The sequence below is a fragment of the Lagopus muta genome, chromosome 14 (genome assembly GCF_023343835.1).
Source record: "Lagopus muta isolate bLagMut1 chromosome 14, bLagMut1 primary, whole genome shotgun sequence".
Taxonomy (NCBI): Eukaryota; Metazoa; Chordata; class Aves; order Galliformes; family Phasianidae; genus Lagopus; species Lagopus muta.
Genome location: NC_064446.1, coordinates 6,343,010 through 6,365,391, shown reverse-complemented (window position 1 = coordinate 6,365,391; position 22,382 = coordinate 6,343,010). Strand labels below are relative to the sequence as shown.

Sequence of the window (22,382 nt, the reverse complement as noted above, 5' to 3'; positions counted from 1 at the left end):
TCCTTTTGACCTTACTTCACCATAATAGTGATGTAAGATCTTAGCATGATTAATCTTAATGGCCACAGCTGCACCCTGCTTGTTACCACGACTACATTATTGCTTAACATCTCTCATGACTGCTTCCACCTCTGGCTGTTTTACAATTATTTACTCTTAGAAAACCAGACCTAGGCTATCTTTAACACTTCTCCCACCTATGCAAAATAATAATAATAATAATAATCAGGAGAAAAATATGTCTTAAAGCTAGTATTATTTTGCCAGTTTTTGGAATAACTGCCACCATTCTGTGCTTCCTCTGGCTTTCTTTGAGAATCGGTTGGAATATGCTAACACCTAGAGCAGCAGATGTGTTTTTGCAATGCTTTTTCTTGTTCTGTATGTACTGGATTTCACTTCAAAGAAGCAGAACCAAACTTCAACTTGTAGAAAACTTTAACAAAGAACACTAAGTACCATCTAAAAGAATATCCTTGGTCTTGCCTCCACAAATGTCCTTTAGCTAAAAGGAATGGAAATAAATTATAATTGTCTTAATTTTTTTCTACTTATTCTTTTACTCCTTCAAAGCTTTGAAAGCTTTCCTTTCTCCTCCAATATCTTGAACAGGAAGTAACAAGTCTTTCGTGGGCAAATGTTGCCATGATAGCAGGGAGGCAGGAATCTTGTTTTTTAAGTCATTAATCATCTTAGACTTTTTAAAGTTGTGTGATGACGGAGCCACATTCACTTGTTTCGGGCTTCCTTTTGCTGAGCGAGTTAGTATGTGTCTTATGGAATGAACTATGGTGTGGGAATGGAAAGATATTCTATGTACACTGTATCCCTTTGGGAACTCATATTCCTCTGCATTGTTCTGAAATGATGTCTAACAGAGTAGCTAGCAATATGTACATACATTGTAGTCTGTATCCAAGCTAACTTTGAAGGTGTTGAATGAGTACCAGAAATAATTTTTAATGCAGCAGCCCGTAAATCTTTGAGCTAAATTATCCTGCATAACTATCTTGCTGGAGCTAGATTGCTTACCTGCCTAAACTAGTTTGCTTTAAGCAAATGTGGATTTCTGTACGTGAAACGGAGATGTAAAGTTTAGACAGACTAGAGTATCTGTTTGTTTCCTTCTCTTTATTTTTCTCCATGACCTTCAGTGCAAAGCAAGGTATGCGCACAAAGACAAATGTGCTTAGGTAGCCATGTGTACAGACACAAGCTTTCCAGCAAGATGAAGAAAGCTCAGGTTCTGAATTACCTTTCTTTACCATTCTTGCATTCATCCCACTTTTTTGTACACATAGGTCTCTGTGGAGTCCTCACTGTAATTTTACAAATAAGAGCACAGCTCTGCTTTTTAAGCCACTACTGGATTTGCTGTGCTGACAATTACAAACTTTCAGGGGGAATAAATGAAACATTTTATGTGCAGAGAGGGAGAAAACGCACAGCATGTGCTTTTGATGATAAAAGAAACTAGGTTCCAAAGGGACTCATGAAGTCTGACTTTTTACAGTTGTGGTGACGAGACACGTGAAATAGCAGATCTTAACAATTGAAAAATAACCTTAAAGTGTTCTTATAGGGTGTAAACAAGAAGACAGGAATCTACTGTTTGAAAAAATATTTGCTACTAAATAGTTATAATGCCTTGGCAGCAAAGGTGAGTTTGAGGAAATGTGCTAAGACTCAAAACAAAACAAAGTGGTATTCTGTGAGAATGCAGTTTAACACCTGAACACTCACTGGTGGCTTATTAGTAAGTTTTATCATTGCAAAAAATATCCGCTGCTTATATTTCTGGGTACTTAGTTCTGTGAAGAACAATATCAGCAAACACCTTTAATGCTAGGCTATCAAATGATAGTAATACTGGGTAGGTATAAATCACTAATTTTGGGGTGACATTTTTTTTGTCTGGAGGAGCTGGTGGGACAAAGGAGTCTTTCATGGAGTGAATTGCCCCAGCGGACTCCCTCTGCTCCTGTGCCGCTGTCAGCACTAGTCAGGTTCTGTGTTCTGAGATGTTGCAACACAATGTGAACTTAAAATGAGAGCTCTTGGATCAGTATGCAGGGGAGTGAATCTGGCTCCAGTTGTACCATGCATGTTATCTTCAGCACGTTTGTTTTCTTTGTTCATTTCTCCCTGGTACTAGCCTGCACTGGATTCAGAGCTAATGGTAGGCTCTTAAACAGATAAGTATTTGGTTCCATTATAATAGAAACATTAATGTTTGCTCAACATAAAAAATGCATTAGTAATCCTTATTGGTCAATATGAAATATGTGATATTTTCTTTGGTTGTTGAAACATGATGCTGCCACATTGATTGCCACATTGCCACATTCAAGTATCACACCACAAAGGTCAGAAAGGGATGTTACTAGAGTACCATAAATTGAGTAATTTCTCAGGATTCAACTGTGAATGTTCTAGGGGAAGAAAATGGATTTGATTAATGAAAATTAATCAGCAGATGTTCCATTTAAACCATGTGCTTTTTTGAGTAACAGAGCCTTTATCTCTGTTAGTGTTGAGAAGGGCATTTGTGGACAAATTCGTGTTTTACTGGACAGGCTGACTACATATTGAGTTTACACTGGGGATTAACAAAGTGCTCTGATTACAGTTCTCAAACTGATTCATTCTGGTTAGCTGAATTGTGTAATGTTATGTATGAAATTGAGGAAGACTGAAACTACATTTCTGTACCAGAAGGTAATTATGAATGTTAAATTGAAAGATGTGATTTGTAATACAAATTTAAGACCTGTTAAACTTTCTCCAAGGGACAGCATCTCAAATAGAGCCATTGGAAAGGCTGTGTTGTGATCCTTAATAAAGAGAACAAAGGAAATTAATAAACAGAGAGTAATAAGTTATTACTGTAAGGCCAGAATAACTCAGATAAGTTGTTGAGTGAATGCAGAATAGGATAGGCAAGAAAGGACTAGAACTTGAGCTGTCATGTTTAAGGTAACACGTTTGACCTCTCAGTAGGAACTGATGAGCTTGTACCCTTTACTGAATTATGCCTTGAATGGGTAATGAACTTCATCAAAGGTACAGCTGAAGAACAGTGTGGGTGGGAGACACCTGTCAGGGAGCATTCAGAAGTGCAGGGACAGACTAATGCTGTCTGAGTACTTGAGGAAATTGTACTTACTCTTATGAGTACTGTTACCTTCTCTTAGAATTACTTTTTTTTTTTTTTTTTTTTTTTTTTTTTGTCTATTGCTACCGTGTTGCTACTTGTTCTCCAAAATTAGTTAGATAGCAGATTTGGGGTCTAAGATTTAGATTGGAAACAAGAAGGATCTGATGGAAATGTTACAGCTTCTTTGACTTGCAAAATTATTGCAAAGTCAAAAATCCCACATATGTTTGCAGAATGGGAGAAGAACTCACTGAGAGCAGCGCTGCAGGGGAGGGCTTGGGGGTCCTGGTGAACATGAGCCAGCAGTGCTTGTGTGGGGGGTAATTCTTGACTCAGAGAGTGGTGAGGCACTGAAACAGATTGCCCAGAGAAGATGTGGGCGTCTCAGCCCTGGAGGCATTCAAAGCCAGGATGTATGGGACTTTGGGCAGGCTGATAGGTAGGTGGCAGCCAGACCATGGCAGGGGGTTGGAACTGTATCTTTAAGGTCCCTTCCAACCAATGCCATTCTGTGATTCAATGAAATATTCTGTTTCAATTCCTTGGTTAGTTTATCTATGAACTTCTGGTAATCTAGAGAGAAACTCACCTTAATTGAGCAGTGTTTTTTCTTTTTTGACTGTGTTTCTAGCAGTGTTCTGTGAACTGATCATGTAGCTAATGCAAATTTCTGTAGGAGTTCTCTTTTTTTGTTTGTTTTAAAAAAACATTTTTTGCGCTGTTGATTTAAACAGCTACAAGTTCTCAGACAATTTCAAGGTCAATATTCAAGGTTCCTCTGAAACCTTGTGCTGTAGTATTGAATGTGTTGAGTAAGTTGCATATGAAGTAGTGAGGTAGAAATCTCATTTAGACTCAACTACCCATTATCTCAAATTGACCAAGCTTTGTTTATAGATTTGCACAACATTTATTTAACTGGTTGTAGTTAAGCTTATGGGAACTAATTGTCAGCAATTTAATAGAGAAAGACTGTAAAAATGGAACTTTAATAAAATAGCTTAAAGATTTTTTACTTACTGTTTGATCCTATATGGGGGATGTGTCAGTGAGAAACAAGCCCTGCTGAGGTGTGGTGCTACAGTTCATTTTGAGGATGACGGTGTCTGTGTCCCTCTGTCTTCAATGTGAGGGACATGCAGTGTGCAGGCAAGCTGTTTTATTCGGTGTACTGATTTGTGCTTTTCTCTTTGCCATGAATGAAGATTTATCTTCTCTATCTTCAGTCTGTAGTTGTTCAGAAATGCATTCTAGTGTTTCACCTCCTACTGTGTCTGTAGTCTTTGGGTTGAGATGTTATGGTTAGCAGCAGTTTTTGTTCACTGATTTCTTCGTTCTGAAGTTACTTCATTAAATATTTTGCATGTACGTTGGTAAGGGTTTATAATATGCAGGATAAGTAGAAATGCAGAGATTTTGTATCAGAAAACAAGTGGAAACACCCTTGAATACCCTTTGTTACTTTGCTAGTGATTTGCTTTATAACCTGGGCTACAAGTATTTTTAAGTTGGTAGCTGAAACCAGCTGAAAGCAGGTTCAGGAATAGGAGACATTAATTCAGATCCTTACTCTATATCAAGTTTATGATTTTTCTCTGTTCTAGAAGAGTGTTGTAATGAGAGGCAATTTAGCAGAATTCTGACATGGGACCACTTTGGTCTCTCTAGGAGACCATTCCTGTGATAAGAAATCCATATCCAGGTCCTAAGTGGGAGAGTCAAGTGAGGAGAACAATTGACCAAGGAGCTTTGAGGTATAACAAGTTATACACAACAGCAAACCCTTGTTATTTATGCAGTCTCTAACCTCAACAAACATTGGGAATCCTCCTTGCAAAATTGTAAAGGAGAGGATTTAGTGTGCGGTAGTTTTCCCTATCAGTGCATCTTGTATATGGGGGTGCAAGCTCTGTCCCTGGTAAAAGCAAATTGAAATAAAAGGAGGCTGTGTTTCCCACTACTAGTTAGTTGAAAGGGAGTATTAATTTCCTTTGTATTTCTTTCAAAAGCACAATCATTAAATATTCTGATACCGTGTTAGAGAGAAGTTTGAAGGTCAAGTGGAATACTTTATGTTGGACAGATTACCTGTGGGGAGGCATTCCTCCCGATATTCGTTTACATTACCTTTTTTCTTTTTTTGTTTCAGCTATTGAGCAGGTACAATCTGTAATTGTAAGCGGGCTTAAAAGGATTTGTTTTATAGCAGATATGACTTTATACATCCCCTTGTCAAAAGAAAGCTCTTTCTTGATTTCTAAGCAAGTCTCAGTGCTTATTGATTGTACAGGCATTCTGCTGGGTAGAATGATAGCTGCCTGCCTGCTTCAAATCTTTGGCACTTATGCCTTTTGCTGGCTCAGGCAGTTTAGTGTAATTAATTGTAATAGCTATATTTATCTTATATGGTTTCAAGTTTATGATATCTCTGATATCATGACATTCTTAATGTATACAATTGAGCACAGTTTCCATTAGGATCAGCTGAATGTAATTGTTTAGGCACCTCTGAATTGACCTGGGCTGAACGCTGGTACTCAAACCACAGCACCTTAAGCAAAGACTCTGAGTAATGAGTTTATATTCAGTCAGCAATTGTGTTTAAGGGCTGAGTCATCGTGAACAATAAAATAATATGGGAAGAACATGTATGGATGTAAAATGCTATGTAGCTCTAGCAAGAATACGTCTCAATCTCTGGTTATTTGAAAGAAGATGTTTGCTAAGAGTTAATTCTTACTGTAGTAACCACTGGTAGTGCAGCAAGCAGTATCTGAAGTAGCTGATGAAGGAGGTGGTCTATAAGTAATTTGAGTTGTTTTAGAGAAGATTGTTATGTCTAAAAGACATTTGCTTTTCCATGGGAGCAAGAGCTACATTTGTTTTCCACCTCAGGCACGCAACAAAGTCCTTTACAAGAAGCAGTGTCTCCTTGTAAGGTTCAAAATGATTGTGCATAACACAATATGTGGTGAGATATGCTAATGTCCACAGTCTAATAAAAGAGATGACGAGAATTGAAACTGCTGGCAATGGGATGAGTCCAGAATCTGTTTTAAACTCTTGTCATGATATTTATACTGCAATGGACTACATCTAAGGAAGTTCACATGAAAAGGAATTATTTCCCATTTCATCTCAGTATTTGCTGTTAGTTAAAATACACTATTTTATATAGTAACTTCAACAATCTCTTCTTTGATCCCTACTTCAAAAAGCATGTGCCAGTTTCAGTATCTAAAGCGTCCGTAACATACACAAAAGTGTGTGTGAACGCCTACTTAGGTACGTATGTGAGAGTGTCTTTCATGCTGCTTTATTTTATGGTGTTCTTGGTATTACTGGGGGAGTTGCAACTGAAGTCTTTCTTTAAGGTCACTTCTAATCCAAGCCATTCTATGATGGTACAAACTTGTTTACAGACAACCTCAAAATACAAAACAAAAACAGAGGGGAAGATGGATCAAATGGCATCATGTTAACTATTTCCTTTAGTGGACTTTAACCATATACAAACTGGACTACTGTGAGGACTGATAACAGCATAATATTTAATTATTTGAATTAAATGCATGTTCCAGTGTTTCATGAAACAGAAGCCCTTTTGGTCTTGTATTTCCTGTATGGTCATAGCTCCTACTGTTCAGAGATCAGTCAGAAAAATTTCTGCTTCTTGTTTCCCTTCCTATCAAATTTTAGGTCAAAGTAATTAGGATAGAATACTCATTTATTGCTATTTAAATCCTGAGTTTAACTATCTCATCTTTTGACAAATAGGTATAATTAGTTCTTCTGCATAATTTATTAACTTTCTTATTAAGCTGTGTACAGATTATTGAGGCACCAAGCATGCTGGCAGAAAGACTTCCAATTAGAAGGTGATAGATGGGTTTGTTGCATTTGATAAACCGGCTTTGTCACAGTTTCAGTTGAAACTGAAAGGAACTGTTTTTGTTTCAATCTTCTCGTATCATGAATCTGACCAGAGTTGAACTAGATTTTGTCATGCAATGCCACCTACCCTTCAGGACACTTAATAGTAAAATATTAGCTTTGCAAACAGAACACATTTCAATATATTAATATCTTATGATGAGAAAATTTTGAGACTTCTTAAAGCAGTGTGAGAGAAGGCTAAAACAGGAGGAAAAATGAGGTCTTGATCCTTGTGTTGTGTGACTTTCTCACCAAACTGAAGTCTCATTCTGAAGCTGAGAAATGCCCAAGAAAGTTAGTGCTCTTTGAGGACATCTACCTGCATGCAGCTTTTGGAGTGACTTTTGCTGGTGCTGGTTCTTAATCCTCAGTGTGCTGGAGTGAATGGAATGGAGTCTGTATGACGTGTATCAAAACGATGCTTACAGCTGCTTAGTAGAAATGCCATCAGATCACTGCCATTTTTGGTTAAAAAAAAAAAAAAAAAAAACAACAAACAACAACAACAAAAAAAACCTGAACAAACTGTCAGATGACAGCTTTTGAAACTTCCGTCAAGAAGAATAAAACAACTACTTGAAAGATGCCTATAGGTAGGATGTACCTAGCCTGCATTTGTAAGGGTGAGTCTGGCTATTATCAAATAGTATGTAAAGGAAAAACAGCGTTGAAAGAAAGAGAAGCTGCAGCAGAGAGCTGTGTGATTTGTGATTTTGTTTCCTTTTTTAAATCGGTTGCCTTTAAATTGACCGTAATTCCTCCAAATATGGCATTCTGTTAGCATTGTAATTCAATCAAGATAAGCTTATTTTGGCCTTAAAAATTGGGTCTAATGGCTCAATCTTATTTGTACTTCTGCTGAATTTTATAATTCTGCTTCTTTCTCATATGCTTCTAATGCAAGTGAGATCTTAATCTGCTTTGCCAGTTTGAAATAAACACCTTTAACCCTGTCAAAAGCATCATAATCTAAATGGTGTAGAACAGTTAATAAATTACAGTTTCCAATGGTAATACTTTTTTCAGAAACATGTTTTTGGAGGAAGAAGGCACAGTTGGTGGGTCAGAGTGTTCATCCTGTTTCTGATTTATTAAAACCTGTCATGATTTCCAGTCTTCTTTTGTCCTGCTACTGTCTTACTGCACAGGAGTAAATCTGGCTTCCTGAGATAATTTATCTTTCTGCAATTTCACTTAGCTCTGTGTCATTCCCCTTCAAGGGTTTTATTTACTTTTGAGATGTTTATATAGGAGGTAGGGCTTTTTTTTTTTTTTCCTTTGGCTTTCATTCATATACATCAGAGAGAGGTTCTTACTGAGCTTACAAGAACTGTTTTTCCTTTGACCTTAAGGATGAAAGGTTACTATTTCAGGTAGTATTTCAGCTTGTTCCCCTAGGAATTTTTTTAAAAGAAATGAGCTTACAGTATGACTGCCAAAATTAAATATCCTACTCAGAGCAGTACTTAAAAGTGAAGAACCCTTGGCTGCCACTGCTGCTTATCTCTCTTTCTTCAAAAGATGAGATAATAGAAGTGCTGCCCATTTGACTACCTTCAAAAAATTAAATATCTGACTGAGCTGAGGTACAAAAACCAGAGTGAGTAATGGGCTGGGTGTGGAAGTACCTGGAGGTGATTTAGATTGCCATATCCTAGTAAGCTCACCAGCGCCTTTTCTTCACACTGACACTTTATAGCAGCATCAATTGCCATGTGTAGAACTCTTCCAACTTAGTGCATGGAGAGTAAAAAATTTAATTAGACCTTAATCTTCTATGTGATGCGTGGTTAACACTAAATACAGATTTTTGCAAGACTTTTTTTATTATCTGGAGTATTAGATGACAGTGTGACAATAAGATATCAGTGAATGGGAGGAGTTTTCGTGGTTATTGAGGCCCAATATTGTCTCAGATAATTTGTATTTATAATATTTTTGTAAATACATATAGTTACTCATCGATAGTTCAGAAATTTTTGACTTCATTTGTACCATGCCCAATAAAAGCAAAACTTGAACACCATTTTTCTGTATGATGCAGATGCTGGCGATGTACATGTTGATGTACTTAGAGATGTTGAATGGGCATTTGTTACAAGAGTTTTGGTTGTATTTTAGCATTTCTCCTTTTAATTTCTAAGGTCCCTTGCTAACATATATGCTTTCTGTTTTATACTGTTTAGTTGCCATGGTAATGAGCATCCATACACTTGGTTGTGCTGTTGCTGTTTTGACTTCTGTTTTTCTGGGCTGTGTCCATCATTATTGTATTCATTCACCTAAACAGCTTAGAACTGATTAATTCTCATGTGAGACATTCTCACAGTATCTAAAACTTTGTTCTCTTTTTTGTCTGCTGAGGCTCTTGGTCAGGAAGAGAGAGGAGTCAGCCCTATCTTTGATCACCAGGGATTTTTTAATAGTAATTATCTGATAAACTTTTTACAAATATATTTTGTGCAAAAATAAGCTATTTGCTCACTTCATGGAGACCAAAGGTTCAGGGCCTCGTCCTACTGGAAGCTTCCCAAAGTATGGTGTCTCAGCTCTTGGCCACAAGGAAGGCACGTGTTTGCTCATCAGTCTTGGAGAGTTATGATTCTGAGATAATAGAGGCTAAATAAAAGTAACGATCTTCCTAATAATTGCAACATGGTGAGTTCATAAAGCAAGGTTTTTTTGTGAATTGAGTCACAATTTCATAAATATATTTTTTTGACCAAAAGAGCATTCAAGACTCTTGTGAATAGATGATAGAACTAAAAAGGCAAAATGGCCTCATGTTATGCCTGTGAACATGAACCTGCTTCTGCCTAGAGTGCTTTTAGTTACCTGCTAATGATCCTGGAAATGAAGTGTTCACTTCTATTATTAAATGTAACATAATTCAGCTACCATGAGGCCAACAAAGCAGCTGATAGCCGTGTTCCTAACTATGCAATGTTTTTATTATTTTCTTCATGCTCCTAGTCAAATATATTTAAAGGTTATGTGGTAGAGATTTCATATAAATAAAAATCATTATAATATAACAAATCATTCATTTTTAAGTGTATTTTTGCATGATATCATTTCTTCATATGATCTTTGAATGGCTATTAATAGCATTAGTTATTCTTCTTGTTATCTTCCAAAGTAGTTCTGCCCTCCCTCCTGTTTCTTTGGCTGTTGCTTCTGTTACTGGTGTATTGAAAACACATAAACCACATGTACACTGTGGTCTTCCTACTGCTTGAAGAATCAATTCAATCATACAGATTGGTTCTTGATACAGTGGGGGAACTGTGGCTAAAACATATTGTTAGGTACACAACATCTTTGCATGTAGGGAAAGAAAGAGGATTGTGTTCTTGTTCTGGGGGGCCAAACTGACAGATCTCTTAATGTAGCAGCTGAGCTTGGAACAAAGAGAACAGAAAGTAGCTGTGGTGATACGTGGTGCTTGAATGAGTGATGGAATTGCGAGATGATGAGTCTTGCCAACTCTGTGAACTTCAAACACTGGATTGGGTAGCTATGGAGGACTGATGCTTATTGTTATACCAGTAGTCCTGTGATTTATTTATTTATTACCCCAGGTAACTGGTGTTCTCAAATCTATCTTTGGGGTAAAAATACCTTGATGCTACCTTTCAGTCTTCGTCTTTTAAATGGGGAACTAGAACACCAGGAGAGTGATTTGTATAAGGTCTCAGATCATGATGAGATCTTGTCCAGAACCTAAATTGTAACAATGACTTTTCTGCCTCTTTAAATGCAACCTGAACTTCAGCGATTCTAAGCCCATCAACTGGTGTTTCTCTAGAAGTTGCTTAGCTGTGGTTCACAAGGAGATATCCAAACAGGGTTAGATCACATCATTAGATACTAGCAGGGCTGGATATTTTCAGATACAGTTTTCTGTCCTTCTGGGCAGACAGAAAAGTTTGCTTTAGAAATAATCCAAGTAACAGAATAATAGTGACCAACAATTGTTGTCACATAGTAGCTTTTACATAGAAATTTTTATCGATTTTTTTTTTTTGCTTACATTACTGAATGTGTTTGAAAAATAGCTGTCTGTCTGGCTCTTGTGGTGAGTCAAACATGAAGATAATCTGGGAATAGTAATAATAATCACAGAAGAGAGTGAATTTGGGATTGGACATGTTTGGACTCTTAGATGTGCTTTAGATATGCATTTAGTTGCACAGATGGGTCTGGAGCCTTACATTCAAGAGAATTTCATCTCAGTATCACCAGGTACCTTTGTTGCTCTGATTTCAGGGGCAATGAGAATTCTTGAATTTTAACACTGATGATACTGTGTATGTTTAGGGAAGGTCTACAATCTGCTAAGAAGACATTCAACATTCAGCTTCCATTTTGAAAGGAGGAACCAAAAAGAACGCCAACAGAACAAAAGCTCAAAATGAGCCACCTTCACCCATGTCTAGCAGGGGCTGCTGTTACTTCCAGAGATGACTGATTTATGTTTGGGATTTTCAGTGAGTATCAGCATTATCTTCAAGATGTGTGGTGTTTCAGTGATATTGGGAAATCAAATATTCAGGCTTTAAGGTGAGATTAAAAAAAAATAAAATTGAATATCCCAATTACTGTGGGTGCCAATTACTGCAGCTTGTCTCCATGGAAATTTTTGTTGTTGTTGTTGTAATTTCTGCAAGTATTTAGTTTGGTTGTTTCCCTATGTATTTATTTATTTAGTTAGATGCAGCTTCATTTCCCATGCTTCAGGCCAGCCCGACATGCTCTAAATCATTAACCCTCTGCTCCAGGGAACTTACCCTTATGGCAGCATCTTTGATATTAGATTAGATCCCTTCCGGGCAGAATTTAATTGACTGGATTTCTAGGGGGAGCGCTGGCTCCCTCAGACTCTCGCTGCTGCATGAGGCCATGATTGTTTCAGCAGTTGATTTAGAAGCCAGGTTTCTGCTGTTACATGGTAGCAAAGGGAGAGCAGGCAGTGAATCAGAGGGTACAGGCTGTGCTTTGAAGCGTGGGTTGATATGTTTCTTCATTTAGGGATAGGTTTGCTCTAAGTGTACTGGCTCTTCGTAAGCATTCATACCAATAAGAGCAGCATGGCATGGATGAATACAGTTTCGTAGCACTTGGTTGTACGTTGCAAGGAAAGCTGTAATTCTCTCCATGGTAAGACATGGAGGTAACATTGCAGTAATAAGGTCGTATATCTTACCTTAAGCTTAATTCATGTAATTGGGGTTGCCATTGGCGATAGGTTAAACTTCAGTGGCAGAGAAGAAATGTAGGATATTGATGGCCTTATATTCGCGGTGGCTGTAGAATTGCTTCACAGATGAGCAGTCTCTCTGAAGTCAACAGAGCTGCGTGTGCGAATAGATATTTGCCTATTCATTGACTTCACTGTCAGTGAGCTCTTTCCCAAAACCTTAAGGTCTTCATTGTTAAAATACAGAGAAGTGGTGATCAGAACAATGGTTCTGGGTATCTACGTGCAACTTTCATAACAACCAGGGAGTTGTACGCTTTATTTGGTGTTCTGAGTATCCAAAAATCAAATGTTCCCTCTTCAGTGATTCAGGGCTTCATAGAAAGTGAGGCTTCAAGCTACATTATTCTCTGTCAGTTAACTTAAGTCAGGTGTAACGAGAAGGGAAACGCTATGTTTTGTCCTCACATTTCAGGAGGCTCATTCCTGTGTTTAGCTGTTCACAGCTGTTCTGTGTAGTGCGGGAGGGAGACTTCTGGGTACCAGATATGTTCAGTATCAGTCTACTAAGATTTCACTCATTAAATTTTGTTTTTATGTAGAGGAAAGTGCTATTTATCTATTTAGTTTGGTGACAGTATGAATCTAGTATTGGAAAAGCTGGTGTGAGATATTACCTGTGCTTAGTTTAACATATAAACATATAATAATAAAATATTATTACTTTTGCTAGAGAATATAAAAAAAATGACACCAAAAGTAAAACATTAAGTAGGCAGAACCTTCCACAAATTTCCTGTGACTCTTCAATGTTCAGGTATATTCAGATATTTATAAATTTACAATTTACAAATACAATTAATATTTATCTCCAGTAATTATTTAGTATTTCACTTAGCTGCTTTCTGTAGTCATTTGAAGTCATTGCAGAACTTGATAGTTTTGTTAATTTATTTACTAAAATACTTGTGTTAACATAGGATTTTCTGAAGGCTCTTCTTATCTGTAGGTGTTTTTTGATGCTAAAAGTATTTTCTGTAAAACCATTTCAGTTTGTGACTTGAAGTCATTAGCCAGTCCTAAAATCTAATCGTGCTGACAGCAGTGGTAAATGTATGCAGATGGAGGGGAAAGCAGGGTACTCATCCTTGGCCTCTATTACTTCATACAAGTGAACTCTTGCTTCATTTGTCATGTCAGGTTGGAAACTGTTTCTTAATCCCAGTAAATCCATCAGAGACAGAAAGGAGGTGATACAGGTACATGAAACATGTCTGCATGAACCTTGAACAGTTAAGAATGATGACTGGAAACTGGCTTTGAAATTTGGGTACCAGATTTTAACACCTCTGTTATGAAGTGGGTGCTCAGACCAGTAACACATCTCTTGCCAAACTTGGCATCGTCACTAGCATCAAAATTAGGTAAACTGGATTCTGCAGCACCAGACAGTAAAGAATGACTGTTGGTTAAGTCATGTCTTTACAGCTACACATGTATGAAACATAACTTTATTGCTGAACGTGCATGTCTCTGAGATGACCTGCATCTCTGAATTGCTAACAGATTTTTACTCTTTCCTATCTGTAGTTGGATTAACATCCTTCCTTCACTGCCTGAATCTGAGGTAGTTCCAATTCTATCTAAAAGCACTTCTTATTAGAGAACAAATGGCTTTTTGTTTCTCAGACAGTAGTATGTGCAGCCAAGTAAAATTTCAAGTTGAAAGAGTTGAGCTAGAGCTGGTTGCATTGCTTGATCTCTGTCTGAATGTTACTGGCATTAGCATCACAGTGCACTGACTCAGTGGGGAGGGAGGATGCATAGGCAGCAGACAGGAATTACATTTGTTTTGGGTGTTTTGTTTAAAAAAAAAAAAAAAAGTGGAAACTTATGTCTGAAATTACTTTGAGCCCTTTCTAGGTTTTGCTGAATGGTGCAAATGTAATGCTACAAAGGTTTTCTTGATAGCTCCAGTTCAGTGAAAGCAGAATATCGGAGGAGTGAATATGAGGCAACCTTCAAATTCCTCTTTTAAAATAGTCTGAGGTTTGGAGGAGCACATAAATGGAAAATAGGGTTTCTTGATTTCTCCTTGCCCTGTAACTCCTCAGAAAGATGAGAGCAGAATCTGATCCCACAGTATCTAACATCTTTTTATGTTCTGTCACTGTAGTCAGTGATGAGTAAGCAATGAAATAAAGTGAATCCACAAGGGAATCTTTGCTCTGCGAAGATAACTTCAAGATAATGAAATGAAATAGCAAACAACACTAATCAGAGCAACAGTGGGAGGATTAAAACAAACCAAACAAAACCCACTGAACAATTATTCAGTATGTTCATTACGAACAAAAACCACGCTCCTACCTAAGTGGAGTCTGTCTCCCTGGACGTTGCTGCAATGTGACCTAGGCTTTATGCATGTGTAGTTCCTGTTTTTCACGCTTTTCTGCTTTCTTTCATCTTTTGCAGCTATTTTTCATTGACTGACCACAAACCACCTCTTTGTGATCCTTGCTCTGTCTCAATTAGACTTGTCTTAGAAGAATAAAATGGGCTGGATGTTTTTAGGCGAGGGACAAGGGAGGTCTGGCAGGAATTATATCTCCATGATGTCTTTTAGAACTTGCTGCAGTGTACCTGCCAGCACTGTGATTATCTCACCAGCAGTCAGATAAGAAAGGAATATAACTGCTATCTTATTTCCGAAGTTCTTCCATGGAATCTCCTGGGACAGTTGAAGTTCTTCAGTTAGCAAATATCTGACTTGGAAAGCCTCAAGATATTTTCCCCAAATATCTGAGAGACTTAGTCTATCTCTCTTACCTCCCCAGTATAGCAAAACCTTAGAAGGTTCTTTGAGGCTATCACTGCAAGTTCAGTAGCATGAAATTTTCTGAAAGTGTTGAAGTTACATGTTTTACACTAATATCACTTTGCACTAATATCACTTTACACTAATACTTATGCTTACTCTTACGCTGTGAGATACACAGCAGGAAAGGTTGTCACATACGGAATCAACTAAGTGAGATATTTAATATTTTATGAATTTAAGTCTTTTGTGCTCATTTCTCCTGTTTTTCTAAATAAACAGAAAAAAAGAGGAGTCATATTGCTTAATGTTTTACAGCAGCAACATCTGTTATATTTCCCCTTTTTTGTTTCAGAGGATGCGGGCATATTGTGTGCAGCACTTACAGCTGCATTTAACATAAATTACAGTCGATGTGCAATTTGTATTTTTCTGCCTGTCTTTTAAAATAATTGTTAGAGATTAATCCATGTTCAGCAGGGTTTTTTCTTCCTCCTGTGGAGTTTTCTGCTCCTTATGTTTATTTTCCCTCTGGTATAAGGTGAACTCAGCAGCATTTGAATCAGATGAGAAACATTCCCCACTGAAAACTGGGCAGTCAGTATATGTTTGTTTACACTTTTGATTCTCTACTTCTTGGACTCTCATACATGTTCTCATAATTTACTATGTAGATTACTGCTGCATGCTTGCAAATTGCTTTCAAAAACATATTGCCTTCTTCCAGCGTGCATGAAAATGCAACTGCTCTGAGCATCCTGCTTATCTTTTCATTAGATGACCTCCATTTTTATGCTTCACCAGCTTCCTGTTTTGTGTTTTATCCTCTTCATATCTTGTGCTACTCAGCAGCTTTTCTTTTTCCTATCTCTTATTATGTTGTTCGTATTTCTTCTTTACTAAGAGTTGTATTGTTTTTCCTACTTTTTCTGCCAGTTGACAGTAACTGCCATACTGTTCAGTTTGGAGGCCTTCTGTGCAGAATCTGTACTACATATCTCATCATGGAAAGTGTGTAGTGAGACGCAGTACTTCCTCATGGAATTTCTTCTATCTGTAATGTTCCTTTCAACAAAGATGATAAAACATTACAAAATAATCAACTTCTCTGGCTGAGCATTCTGCATTGCCATATTATTGAGAATCTTCCCCTCTGATCTTCTAAAGTTGTCTTGTTAGCTGGCACACTGAATCATACCTGTGATTCTGTCATGGTTCTGAGCACACTGCAAATTTTAGCTCTTTGTATTGAAGTCAAATTGTCACAGTGGTCATACTGATAGCAAGTTTGCAGGTATGTGTCTTTATGGGCTCTTTGTTATATGAATTATGCATTTTCATCTGCATTATGCTTTTCGGCTCTGAAACTGAAAACTGATACAGAGGATCATGTGTTTTAGTAAAAACTGAGTTAGACTCATGAGGTGGTAATATTGAAGAATCTGAAATGCTTTAATGGAGAAATTATATTTGTAATTATCTATGTTTCCAAGCTCTGTGTGATTTCAGAATTTGTAGCGCGCCATTGATGTATGCAGTTAAATCTCTTGCTAAGGGATGAGTAAAATCCAAATGTTCTTCTGTGACGTGAAATGACACCATCAAGAGCTGTTATTGGCAAAAAAAGTGCTCTGATTTTGTACCCTCTTCAGGAGAGAGTATGCGAAACTTTGACCATTGCTATGCAGGACTGCCCTCAGCTAACATTTGTCAGTGAACTTTATAGCTCCACAATCTCTTCTGCTTGGCTGTGAAATTGGCACTTATGTGCTGTTCTGGTGCTGCTGCTGCTGCCAATACCGTTGAATTGGCTTTCATTGTGATATGAAGTGAGCGGGAGAATTTCTCACTTATTAAATCTCTTAAATTCAATTAGTGCCCCTTATACCATAGGAGGCCATTGCAATATCTGAAGTGGAGAAAAAAATTCTTGCAGCCCTTTCTTGTTTGTACTGCCTAGCATTTGCCTAGAGCCCTGCTCTGAATTTCAATTCTGTTCGCTGCAAGTGTCACAAATCAGCAGTTGTTAGAATGCATTATGAAGAAATAAACATTTATCAGATTGCCTTTTGAGAAGGTGAATAATTTAGCTAGAAAAATTCCAACAACAACAAAAGCATGCTGCTGACTGACAATTTATTTTATCCCTTTGAGATGCAAGGAGTTGTTGCATGCTGAGTGAATATTGATCTGCTGTATACAGATAAATGAAATTCCACTTACAATTCTTTGGTTGCTCACTTGCCACCAATTAAAACTTAAGAGCATGGTCATGCACCAAAAATATTAACTAACTCTCTTCAGATGTTGGTTATCTTCTGACCTGGGAGACTGACAGCTGCTTGTTTGATTTGCCTGTGTCTGGCCTTTGCGCTATTCAGGGGTTCCTTTATGGCACATGTTATTCCCTTTCCACTGCTCTTTATGATGATAAGTAGGGGGGTGTAGTCAGGTGGGGAAAAAAAGAAAGGTAAAAGGGAATGAGTAATTTCTTTTATTTCTGTCTTCCTTTTAGGCTTTTCTGATGATTTTCTCTGTTGGCTAACCTATGGCCACTTCCCTGCTTCCAGCAACTACAGAGTCATTTAAAATATGCTTCTTTCCTGTGCAAGTATGCAGTCATGTTATGAAGTAGAAAATGAAGAAAAAGTCTGCATTTATGAAAAATGAACTTGTAAGTAAGGAGTTTGTTCTCTGGAGTCATATTGGGAAAATCACTGCCACAAACTTGGCTAATATTACAGAAAGAGGAGAAAATGACGGAATGGAAGCTAAGCAGTATGATCAAAAGGAGCACTGAGTCGGTTGGGAAGAGTATCTGGTCAGCTTACCAGCTGAGGCACACATCTGCTCCTTTGATGATGTTTCAAGCCACTGCTGCAGCAGAAGTTTGACAGCTTGCAAGGAAGCTGGTCAGAGAAGAATTAAGAAGCTGTAACAGCTGTCTTAATAGAGTCAGGTCTGTGGCTACCTGCCTTTCCTCAAGATGAGGTGATCTAAAAATAGTTAAAAAATAAATAGGGTGAGGAGACTGTATTTTAAGCAGTTTCATCTGCAAATCCTGAGTGATTCTGCTGACATCCAATTATACAAATGTAATGGAGATCATCATCTAGGCCTTGATTTGAAAATGACATTTCACTGCTTTGGCAGCTCTAAAAATACTGACATTTCTAGTAGCTGGAGGCCATAAAAATATTGATTCAGCAACAGAATTGTTTTGTAAAGCAGTGATAGTTGGCTGGCTTCTGAACTGTAGTGTGTTGCTCCAGGCTCTACAGTATATTGCTAACAAGGAAGGAGTAGGGCCATTGAAAGCCAAACATGTGTTAGTGGGGGATATTGCTGAAGGAATCAAATGTCATATACCACTTGCTAAGTGTTGTTGCAGCTTTCAGACTACACACCCCATTGTTAGGTAACCTGGCAAAAAATCTGCTTTGGTAATACTGGATTTGTGCTGTAGCTTAAGCTAATACCAGTCAGAGGAGAGGATTCCAGATCCTTCTTCCTATGGGGACTTATTGATTGAGCATCTGTTCCCTGTAAGAACTATTTACTGAATGTTAAAATATGAAATCCACGGTATTTGGAGAAATTAAAATAATAAAATATCACTGGACAGAATGAGCTTGCCTCTCACTGTCAAAATGGGCATGAATCTGAGCCGTAAAAAACAAAGTAGAAGCACTTATTGTTATTTACACTATGTGGGCCATGTAGTTATCTTTTCATTAGGAGAACAGTGGGGGAAAAAACCTTAGGAAAAATGTACTTCATTAATAGAGGCTTTTCAGAAAGAGCTTATTCAACAACCCCTGCCATGCTCCAGCAAATACTGAAATAGATCACTGCAGTACAAGAAGTGTATTTGGGGAACTGACATGCCTTAGAGTCTGAGCTGGGCTGCCTCTATTAATTCTGCATATATAACCTCTAAAACAGGCAAGTTTTGCTACTGTCTTGACGTTCAAAGAAATTAGGGAGCGTTGAGAGTGAGGAAGGAATCCCTTTTCTCTGCTGTAATTGTGCTGTTCTAACTAAAAATTACATGTGCTATTGACATTTGGTGTATGTATGATAGACTCTTTGCATTTACTGTTCAAGAAAATATTTTGTCTTAAGCCTCTATTTTCTTTCTGCTTTCTGCACCACATTTTGACCGCTTTGTTCCCATTCAGTCCCTGTGGCAATGCATGCTTCATTAGCATTCATTATCCTCTTGGGGGATTGCAGTTGTGGGGTTGTTGTTTGGTTTTGGTTGTGCTTTTGTTGTTGTTTTGTATTTGGATTCATGTGTCTGTGAAAATAGTAACTCTCCATTTAATCCAAAGGGACTGGCATTTGTTTATTCTGAGGAGGCAAGTTAGAGGTTTAGCATCTCTTCTACTTCAGTCCTCCTTTCAGGAGCTGTCAATTTCAGACAAGGGAGATAGTTCAGATCCATGGCAGTGCAAAACTGATAGAGTGCTTCAAAAATTGCTGGAAACATAGGACCAAGTGTAATGCTGACCAACACAGCTGTGCTGGAGCCTGATCAGTAAAGCAGCTGTCTGAATCAATCATTTGAAGATGGGTATTAAGCAAGTCTCTGCAAGCTGCTCATCCAAACTTGAGCATTGATAATATCTGTAGTATGAGAAGGTTGGAGGTGAGAGAAGGGGAAGGAAGGAAACTTTGATTCATTTCCTATTCCTGTGGTAATAGCTAATCTTCCCAGTATCTGAACAACATGATTGCTCCCATACCTATAATTTAAAACTTGATGAGGCATCCATGAAACTGCCTTGCAAGTAGCAGACAAATCAGAAGTCAAAGCCAATGATATTACTGATCATTTCTTTTCCTCCTAGAAGTTACTGTATTTTGAGGACAAGATACCTCTGTTGCTGCCATTATGGTTACATAAAAAAAAACTAATGGTTTTGATTAATTCCATATTTTATGTGTTGGGGGTGTGGGGGGGGGAGCAAGAAGTTCTACTCTCTTTGAAACCGAGTAACATCACACCTTCAATAAATAGGTGGTCTGAACTGAGGTTAAGGGAATCCATCTGGGCGGCATCTGAAGCTGTAAATGACTACATCGTGCTGACAAAAAATTTCTTGCATGTACATAGGGGGGCAATTTTAGGAGATTGTCTATAAAATTTTATGAAGTTATGCTTATAGGATGTTCTAGAAGAATGTAATGGGCACAAATTGCAGAGAATGCAATCCACGTGAGGGAAACTAGCATATCAAGCAATTACAGTTTCATCAGCTAAAAATTTAATCTTGCATCTAGTTATTGGAATAAGCACATGAAAACCATGAGAAAGAGTTTAGGTCATAAAATCTGCTTCTACATTAACTACAACTAGAACAACAGTTTTCCTTTTTTTCCTTTTTCTATTTTTCTTTCTTTGTTATTTTATGGAGAAAGAAATCACTGTGAGGTCTGGAAATCATTGGAAAACAATCTGCAAGTTGAAGGCCTTGGTATCAAAGCTCCTTCTGTCCTTGTGAGCTGATCCTTTCCATTAGGTCTCCTCTCAGCTCATTAAGGACAAACTCTTTATGAGACTTTGCTTCTCCTTTGTCTTGCAGCAGGTTTAGCTCTTGTCTGTTTGGGGTGATACAGACTAGTGACGATTTTAGAATCAAGATAGCAAAAGCTGCAATCTGGAAAGAAAAAGCCAAATAATGGACCTCCTTGACCTCTTTGGTTACTTTGGTTACTTGATTTTTCACACGGTTCTTGTCCTCTCCAGTGCACTAATCTGTTGGGTGTTTTAACTGCAGAATAGGCAGTCTGTGTAAGGAAACGTGGAGAGATCATGAAGTATTTTTTCCATTTCTATGTACCGATGAACTTAGTCCAAATCTGCTAGCGTTCACATGAATACCATAGTTTGGAGTTCAGTTCTGATTATTTGTTTGAGAATATATTTATCTTATCAGATCCTTCAGCTCAAAACATCAGAATATGAAACTCGTAGGTGACTAGAGAGCATAGAAATCCCAAAGGCTGTGCTCTCCTTTTGGGGGTTGATTTTCTTTTTGTACTCTGAGGACTGAGGTTAGGCTGGAGTCTTATACCATCTTTGACTCTTTTGCAACTGGAATTGGAAACCCAGCATTTTTTTCCGTATGAGAAATTTTGTTACTGAAGTTTCAATTGAAACTTTATATCAAAAGAGAAGAAAAGCTCTTTCAGAAAAATAACTGTGTTTTCCCTCAGATGCAGAGGAAGGGTTCAGAAACATACCATGAAATTGAAATTTCTCAAAGTGCCTCTTAAATCTTTGCTGCAATTACTGTAATTCACAATAATAGATCCAGTACTATTTTTAAAAGCTTTTGAAGGTTGCAAGTAGCATCCATAAATTGTGGGTTGTGGGCAATCTATGAAACCATAGGTTTCCAGGGCTTTTATTTAAATGAGAGAATGAGAGAGAAAGATGTAATAAAAGTAGTAAAGAAAAAACCTGAAAGTTTTCTTTGTGCTGAACAGTAATTCTGAGGCAGGAAATACCTCAGTCTTCACAAAAGTTGTTTTCTTGTTGAACAAGATTTTGCAAGTCTGGAATAAGTATCTTTTAATGCAGTCGTGTTTTTATAGAGACTGACTAAATTTGTAGTTCACTGGTCATATCTCCTAATGATGAAGAGAATATGGAGAGAGATATACAATAGTTGGAGAAACTTGTTCAGTTTTCTCTAAATTTATACATTCTTAAGATGGGTGAGTTTCAGCAAACTCATCAGTTTACCTCTTGCACCTTTTACTGTTCTATCTTGAATGTATAAGTGATGTTCAGAAGGATCATATAATAGAATCACAGAGTATCCTGAGTTGGAGGATACTCACAAGGATCATCTAGTCCAAATGGCTCAACAAAGGACCACCCAAAAATCAAATCCCATGTCTAGGAGCATTGTCCAAAACGCCTCTTGAACTCTGGTTGCTTTGGGCCATGCCCACTGCTCTGAGGAGCCCTTTCCATGCCTGACTACTTCTGGTGCAGGACCTTTTCCTAATAGCTAACCTGACCCTTCCCTGATTCAGCTCCATGCTGTTCCCTCAGGTATTGAGGGGTATAGAGAACAGGTCTCAGAGCTGCCCCTCAGTTCCCTGTGAGCTGCAGGATGCCCTGAGGCCCCCCCTCAGTCTCCTCTGCTCTGGGCTGAATGAAGCCAGGGACCTCAGATGCTCCTTATACATCTTGCTCTCTAGACCGTTCCCCATCTTCATAGCCCTCCTCTGGGTGCTTTCTAGTACTTTTAAGT

The 22,382-nt window shown here is 37.9% G+C and overlaps 1 long non-coding RNA gene across 1 annotated transcript in view; it reads left to right on the top strand.

Moving 5' to 3' along the window:
* The window catches only part of LOC125700418 (uncharacterized), a 37,476-nt gene extending 15,636 nt beyond the window's left edge, over positions 1–21,840 (top strand). Inside the window, exons 3-4 of the long non-coding RNA XR_007379925.1 lie at positions 11,414–11,583; positions 17,627–21,840. This is a non-coding gene — a long non-coding RNA (uncharacterized LOC125700418). The remainder of the gene's footprint in view (positions 1–11,413; positions 11,584–17,626) is intronic.
* Positions 21,841–22,382: the final 542 nt, after the last annotated feature.